Genomic DNA, 8,593 nt, shown 5'->3' with positions numbered 1-8,593 from the left:
TTTGATTCTGCAAATCGTGCTGCGTTTTGAAAACCGATTGCGGGGTGTCGTTAACCTAACATACACTCCGCAATCTGTTTGCATGGACGGGTTGCTATTTAGATGCAGTCCGCATTTAGTGTGAACCCAGGCTAAGAGGTAAAAGGTAATTTTAGGGTACATAAAAAATATATTACCCAATTTTTGGGTAAAATATAAAAGATGAGTTTGTGTCAAGTAAATAAATACCCAACATGTCATACCTTAAGACTATGCATGCCGGAAAATGGCAACACATTTCAGTACCCTATATTTTCCATAGGCACAGTGGTGGTGGGGATAGGGGTGACATCAGTGGTGGTGGGGATAGGGGTGACATCAGTGGCGGTGGTGGTGGGGATAGGGGTGACATCAGTGGCGGTGGTGGTGGGGATAGGGGTGACATCAGTGGCGGTGGTGGTGGGGATAGCGTTGACATCAGTGGTGGTTGGGATAGGGATAAAATCAGTGACGGTGTTGAGGATAGGGATGACATCAGTGGGAATGATGAGGATAGGGTTGACATCAGTGGGAGTAGTGGTAAGGATAGGGATAGCATCAGTGGCAGTGGTGGTGGGGATAGAAATGACAATGTTCACTGCCACTGATGTCATCCCTATCCCCACCCCCACCGCTACTGATGTCAACCCTATCCCCCATCACCACTGCCTCATGGGAAGGGTGGAGATCAGACAGAGGGATGACGGTGGGAGGGATGGATGGGATCAGGCAGAGTGATGGCAGTGGGAGGGATGGATGGGATCAGGCAGTGATGGCAGTAGGGGGGATGGATGGGATCAGGCCAGGCAGAGTGATGGCAGTGGGAGGGATGGATGGAATCAGGCAGAGAGATGGCAGTGGGAGGGATGGATGGGATCAGGACAGGCAGAGTGATGGCAGTGGGAGGGATGGGATCAGGTAGAGTGATGGCAGTGGGAGAGATGGGATCAGGCAGTTGGGGGGATGGATGGGATCAGGCAGTGATGGCAGTGGGGAGAAGGATGGGATCAGGGCAGGCAGAGTGATGGCAGTGGGAGAGATGGGATCAGGTAGAGTGATTGCAGTGGGGGGGATGGATGGGATCAGGCAGTGATGGCAGTGGGGGGTGGATGGGATCAGGGCAGGCAGAGTGATGGCAGTGGGGGGATGGATGGGATCAGGGCAGGCAGAGTGATGGCAGTGGGAGGGATGGATGGGATCAGGCAGTGATGGCAGTGGGGGGATGGATGGGATCAGGCAGTAAAGGCAGTGGTGGGGATGGATGGGATCAGGCAGAGTGATGGCAGTGGGAGAGATGGGATCAGGCAGTGATGGCAGTCGGAGGGATGGGTGGGATCAGGCAGAGTGATGGCAGTGGGAGGGGTGGGTGGGATCAGGCAGAGTGATGGCAGTGGGAAGGATGGATGGGATCAAGCAGAGTGATGGCAGTGGGAGGGATGGATGGGATCAGGCAGAGTGATGGCAGTGGGGGGGATGGATGGGATCAGGCAGAGTGATGGCAGTGGGAGAGATGGGATCAGGCAGTGATGGCAGTCGGAGGGATGGATGGGATCAGGCAGAGTGATGGCAGTGGGAGGGATGGATGGGATCAGGCAGAGTGATGGCAGTGGGAGAGATGGGATCAGGCAGTCATGGCAGTGGGAGGGATGTATGGGATCAGGCAGAGTGATGGCAGTGGGAGGGATGGATGGGATCAGGCAGTGTGATGGCAGTGAGAGGGATAGATGGGATCAGGCAGAGTGATGGCAGTGGGAGGAATAGATGGGATCAGGCAAAGTGATGGCAGTGGGAGGGATGGATGGGACCAGGAAGAGTGATGGCAGTGGGGGGGGTGGATGGGATCAGGCAGAGTGATGACAGTGGGAGGGATGGGATCAGATAGAGTGATGGCAGTGGGAGAGATGGGATCAGGTAGAGTGATGGCAGTGGGAGGGATGGATGGGATCAGGCAGTGATGGCAGTGGGGGGGGGTGGATGGGATCAGGGCAGGCAGAGTGATGGCAGTGGGAGGGATGGGATCAGGTAGAGTGATGGCAGTGGGAGGGATGGATGGGATCAGGCAGTGGGGGGGATGGATGGGATCAGGCAGTGATGGCAGTGGGGGAGATGGATGGGATCAGGGCAGAAAGAGTGATGGCAGTGGGAGAGATGGGATCAGGCAGAGTGATGGCAGTGGGAGGGATGGATGGGATCAGGCAGAGTGATGGCAGTGGGAGGGGTGGATGGGATCAGGCAGTGATGGCAGTAGGGGGATGGATCGGATCAGGGCAGGCAGAGTGATGGCAGTGGGGGGATGGATGGGATCAGGGCAGGCAGAGTGATGGCAGTGGGAGGGATGGATGGGATCAGGCAGTGATGGCAGTGGGGGGGATGGATGGGACCAGGCAGTGATGGCAGTGGAGGGATGGATGGGACCAGGAAGAGTGATGGCAGTGGGGGGGGGGGTGGATGGGATCAGGGATCAGGCAGAGTGATGGCAGTGGGAGGGATGGGATCAGGTAGAGTGATGGCAGTGGGAGAGATGGGATCAGGTAGAGTGATGGCAGTGGGAGGGATGGATGGGATCAGGCAGTGATGGCAGTGGGGGGGGATGGATGGGATCAGGGCAGGCAGAGTGATGGCAGTGGGAGGGATGGGATCAGGTAGAGTGATGGCAGTGGGAGGGATGGATGGGATCAGGCAGTGGGGGTGATGGATGGGATCAGGCAGTGATGGCAGTGGGGGAGATGGATGGGATCAGGGCAGACAGAGTGATGGCAGTGGGAGAGATGGGATCAGGCAGAGTGATGGCAGTGGGAGGGATGGATGGGATCAGGCAGAGTGATGGCAGTGGGAGGGGTGGATGGGATCAGGCAGTGATGGCAGTAGGGGGATGGATGGGATCAGGGCAGGCAGAGTGATGGCAGTGGGGGGATGGATGGGATCAGGGCAGGCAGAGTGATGGCAGTGGGAGGGATGGATGGGATCAGGCAGTGATGGCAGTGGGGGGGATGGATGGGACCAGGCAGTGATGGCAGTGGAGGGGATGGATGGGATCAGGGCAGGCACAGTGATGGCAGTGGGGGGATGGATGGGATCAGGCAGTGATGGCAGTGGTGGGGATGGATGGGATCAGGCAGAGTGATGGCAGTGGGAGAGATGGGATCAGGCAGTGATGGCAGTCGGAGGGATGGATGGGATCAGGCAGAGTGATGGCAGTAGGAGGGATGGATGGATGGATGGATGGATGGGATAAGGCAGAGTGATGGCAGTGGGAGGGATGGATGGGATCAGGCAGAGTGATGGCAGTGGGAGGGATGGATGGGATCAGGCAGAGTGATGGCAGTGAGAGGGATGGATGGGATCAGGCAGAGTGATGGCAGTGAGAGGGATGGATGGGATCAGGCAGAGTGATGGCAGTGGGAGGGATGGATGGGATCAAGCAGAGTGATGGCAGTGGGAGGGATGGATGGGATCAGGCAGAGTGATGGCAGTGGGAGGGATGGATGGGATCAGGCAGAGTGATGGCAGTGTAAGAGATGGGATCAGGCAGTGATGGCAGTGGGAGGGATGGATGGGATCAGTTAGATTTATGGCAGTGGGAGGGATGGATGGGGTCAGGCAGTGATGGCAGTGGGAGGGATGGATGGGATCAGTTAGATTTATGGCAGTGGGAGGGATGGATGGGGTCAGGCAGTGATGGCAGTGGGAGGGATGGATGGGATCAAGCAGAGTGATGGCAGTGGGGGGGGGGTGGATGGGATCAGGCAGAGTAATGGCAGTGGGAGAGATGGGATCAGGCAGTGATGGCAGTCGGAGGGATGGATGGGATCAGGTAGAGTGATGGCAGTGGGAGGGATGGATGGGATCAGGGCAGGCAGAGTGATGGCAGTGGGAAGGATGGGATCAGGTAGAGTGATGGCAGTGGGAGGGATGGATGGGATCAGGCAGTGGGGGGGATGGATGGGATCAGGCAGTGATGGCAGTGGGGGAGATGGATGGGATCAGGGCAGGCAGAGTGATGGCAGTGGGAGAGATGGGATCAGGTAGAGTGATGGCAGTGGAAGGGATGGATGGGATCAGGCAGAGTGATTGCAGTGGGAGGGATGGATGGGATCAGGCAGAGTGCTGTCAGTGGGAGGGATGGATGGGATCAGGCAGTGATGGCAGTGGGGGGGATGGATGGGACCAGGCAGTGATGGCAGTGGAGGGATGGATGGGACCAGGAAGAGTGATGGCAGTGGGGGGGGTGGATGGGATCAGGGATCAGGCAGAGTGATGGCAGTGGGAGGGATGGGATCAGGTAGAGTGATGGCAGTGGGAGAGATGGGATCAGGTAGAGTGATGGCAGTGGGAGGGATGGATGGGATCAGGCAGTGATGGCAGTGGGGGGGGGGGATGGATGGGATCAGGGCAGGCAGAGTGATGGCAGTGGGAGGGATGGGATCAGGTAGAGTGATGGCAGTGGGAGGGATGGATGGGATCAGGCAGTGGGGGTGATGGATGGGATCAGGCAGTGATGGCAGTGGGGGAGATGGATGGGATCAGGGCAGACAGAGTGATGGCAGTGGGAGAGATGGGATCAGGCAGAGTGATGGCAGTGGGAGGGATGGATGGGATCAGGCAGAGTGATGGCAGTGGGAGGGGTGGATGGGATCAGGCAGTGATGGCAGTAGGGGGATGGATGGGATCAGGGCAGGCAGAGTGATGGCAGTGGGGGGATGGATGGGATCAGGGCAGGCAGAGTGATGGCAGTGGGAGGGATGGATGGGATCAGGCAGTGATGGCAGTGGGGGGGATGGATGGGACCAGGCAGTGATGGCAGTGGAGGGGATGGATGGGATCAGGGCAGGCACAGTGATGGCAGTGGGGGGATGGATGGGATCAGGCAGTGATGGCAGTGGTGGGGATGGATGGGATCAGGCAGAGTGATGGCAGTGGGAGAGATGGGATCAGGCAGTGATGGCAGTCGGAGGGATGGATGGGATCAGGCAGAGTGATGGCAGTAGGAGGGATGGATGGATGGGATAAGGCAGAGTGATGGCAGTGGGAGGGATGGATGGGATCAGGCAGAGTGATGGCAGTGGCAGGGATGGATGGGATCAGGCAGAGTGATGGCAGTGAGAGGGATGGATGGGATCAGGCAGAGTGATGGCAGTGAGAGGGATGGATGGGATCAGGCAGAGTGATGGCAGTGGGAGGGATGGATGGGATCAAGCAGAGTGATGGCAGTGGGAGGGATGGATGGGATCAGGCAGAGTGATGGCAGTGGGAGGGATGGATGGGATCAGGCAGAGTGATGGCAGTGTAAGAGATGGGATCAGGCAGTGATGGCAGTGGGAGGGATGGATGGGATCAGTTAGATTTATGGCAGTGGGAGGGATGGATGGGGTCAGGCAGTGATGGCAGTGGGAGGGATGGATGGGATCAGTTAGATTTATGGCAGTGGGAGGGATGGATGGGGTCAGGCAGTGATGGCAGTGGGAGGGATGGATGGGATCAAGCAGAGTGATGGCAGTGGGGGGGGTGGATGGGATCAGGCAGAGTAATGGCAGTGGGAGAGATGGGATCAGGCAGTGATGGCAGTCAGAGGGATGGATGGGATCAGGTAGAGTGATGGCAGTGGGAGGGATGGATGGGATCAGGGCAGGCAGAGTGATGGCAGTGGGAAGGATGGGATCAGGTAGAGTGATGGCAGTGGGAGGGATGGATGGGATCAGGCAGTGGGGGGGATGGATGGGATCAGGCAGTGATGGCAGTGGGGGAGATGGATGGGATCAGGGCAGGCAGAGTGATGGCAGTGGGAGAGATGGGATCAGGTAGAGTGATGGCAGTGGAAGGGATGGATGGGATCAGGCAGAGTGATTGCAGTGGGAGGGATGGATGGGATCAGGCAGAGTGCTGTCAGTGGGAGGGATGGATGGGATCAGGCAGTGATGGCAGTAGGGGGATAGATGGGATCAGGGCAGGCAGAATGATGGCAGTGGGGGGATGGATGGGATCAGGGCAGGCAGAGTGATGGCAGTGGGAGGGATGGATGGGATCAGGCAGTGATGGCAGTGGGGGGGGATGAATGGGACCAGGCAGTGATGGCAGTGGAGGGGATGGATGGGATCAGGCAGAGTGATGGCAGTGGGGGGGTGGATGGGATCAGGCAGAGTGATGGCAGTGGGAGAGATGGGATCAGGCAGTGATGGCAGTCGGAGGGATGGATGGGATCAGGCAGAGTGATGGCAGTGGGAGGGATGGATGGGATCAGGTAGAGTGATGGCAGTGAGAGGGATAGATGGGATCAGGCAGAGTGATGGCAGTAGGAGGGATAGATGGGATCAGGCAGAGTGATGGCAGTGGGAGGGATGGATGGGACCAGGAAGAGTGATGGCAGTGGGGGGGTGGATGGGATCAGGGATCAGGCAGAGTGATGGCAGTGGGAGGGATGGGATCAGGTAGAGTGATGGCAGTGGGAGAGATGGGATCAGGTAGAGTGATGGCAGTGGGAGGGATGGATGGGATCAGGCAGTGATGGCAGTGGGGGGGATGGATGGGATCAGGGCAGGCAGAGTGATGGCAGTGGGAAGGATGGGATCAGGTAGAGTGATGGCAGTGGGAGGGATGGATGGGATCAGGTAGTGGGGGGGATGGATGGGATCAGGCAGTGATGGCAGTGGGTAGATGGATGGGATCAGGGCAGGCAGAGTGATGGCAGTGGGAGAGATGGGATCAGGTAGAGTGATGGCAGTGGGAGGGATGGATGGGATCAGGCAGAGTGATTGCAGTGGGAGGGATGGATGGGATCAGGCAGAGTGATGGCAGTGGGAGGGATGGATGGGATCAGGCAGTGATGGCAGTAGGGGGATAGATGGGATCAGGGCAGGCATAGTGATGGCAGTGGGGGATGGATGGGATCAGGGCAGGCAGAGTGATGGCAGTGTGAGGGATGGATGGGATCAGGCAGTGATGGCAGTGGGGGGGATGGATGGGACCAGGCAGTGGGGGATGGATGGGATCAGGCAGTGATGGCAGTGGTGGGGATGGATGGGATCAGGCAGAGTGATGGCAGTGGGAGAGATGGGATCAGGCAGTGATGGCAGTCAGAGGGATGGATGGGATCAGGCAGAGTGATGGCAGTGGGAGGGATGGATGGGATCAGGCAGAGTGATGGCAGTGGGAGAGATGGGATCAGGCAGTGATGGCAGTCAGAGGGATGGATGGGATCAGGCAGAGTAATGGCAGTGGGAGGGATGGATGGGATCAGGCAGAGTGATGGCAGTGGGAGAGATGGGACCAGGCAGTGATGGCAGTCGGAGGGATGGGTGGGATCAGGCAGAGTGATGGCAGTGGGAGGGGTGGGTGGGATCAGGCAGAGTGATGGCAGTGGGAGGGATGGATGGGATCAGGCAGAGTGATGGCAGTGGGGGGGATGGATGGGATCAAGCAGAGTGATGGCAGTGGGAGGGATGGATGGGATCAGGCAGAGTGATGGCAGTGGGGGGGATGGATGGGATCAGGCAGAGTGATGGCAGTGGGAGAGATGGGATCAGGCAGTGATGGCAGTCGGAGGGATGGATGGGATCAGGCAGAGTGATGGCAGTGGGAGGGATGGATGGGATCAGGCAGAGTGATGGCAGTGGGAGAGATGGGATCAGGCAGTGATGGCAGTGGGAGGGATGTATGGGATCAGGCAGAGTGATGGCAGTGGGAGGGATGGATGGGATCAGGCAGTGTGATGGCAGTGAGAGGGATAGATGGGATCAGGCAGAGTGATGGCAGTGGGAGGAATAGATGGGATCAGGCAGAGTGATGGCAGTGGGAGGGATGGATGGGACCAGGAAGAGTGATGGCAGTGGGGGGGGGGTGGATGGGATCAGGGATCAGGCAGAGTGATGAAAGTGGGAGGGATGGGATCAGATAGAGTGATGGCAGTGGGAGAGATGGGATCAGGTAGAGTGATGGCAGTGGGAGGGATGGATGGGATCAGGCAGTGATGGCAGTGGGGGGGTGGATGGGATCAGGGCAGGCAGAGTGATGGCAGTGGGAGGGATGGGATCAGGTAGAGTGATGGCAGTGGGAGGGATGGATGGGATCAGGCAGTGGGGGGGATGGATGGGATCAGGCAGTGATGGCAGTGGGGGAGATGGATGGGATCAGGGCAGAAAGAGTGATGGCAGTGGGAGAGATGGGATCAGGCAGAGTGATGGCAGTGGGAGGGATGGATGGGATCAGGCAGAGTGATGGCAGTGGGAGGGGTGGATGGGATCAGGCAGTGATGGCAGTAGGGGGATGGATGGGATCAGGGCAGGCAGAGTGATGGCAGTGGGGGGATGGATGGGATCAGGGTAGGCAGAGTGATGGCAGTGGGAGGGATGGATGGGATCAGGCAGTGATGGCAGTGGGGGGATGGATGGGACCAGGCAGTGATGGCAGTGGAGGGATGGATGGGACCAGGAAGAGTGATGGCAGTGGGGGGGGGGGGTGGATGAGATCAGGGATCAGGCAGAGTGATGGCAGTGGGAGGGATGGGATCAGGTAGAGTGATTGCAGTGGGAGAGATGGGATCAGGTAGAGTGATGGCAGTGGGAGGGATGGATGGGATCAG

Source organism: Pelophylax lessonae (assembly GCF_965119305.1).
Source record: "Pelophylax lessonae genome assembly, chromosome: 13".
Classification (NCBI taxonomy): domain Eukaryota; kingdom Metazoa; phylum Chordata; class Amphibia; order Anura; family Ranidae; genus Pelophylax; species Pelophylax lessonae.
The sequence above is the reverse complement of the archived record's forward strand: the minus strand, read 5'-3'. Positions refer to the sequence as shown.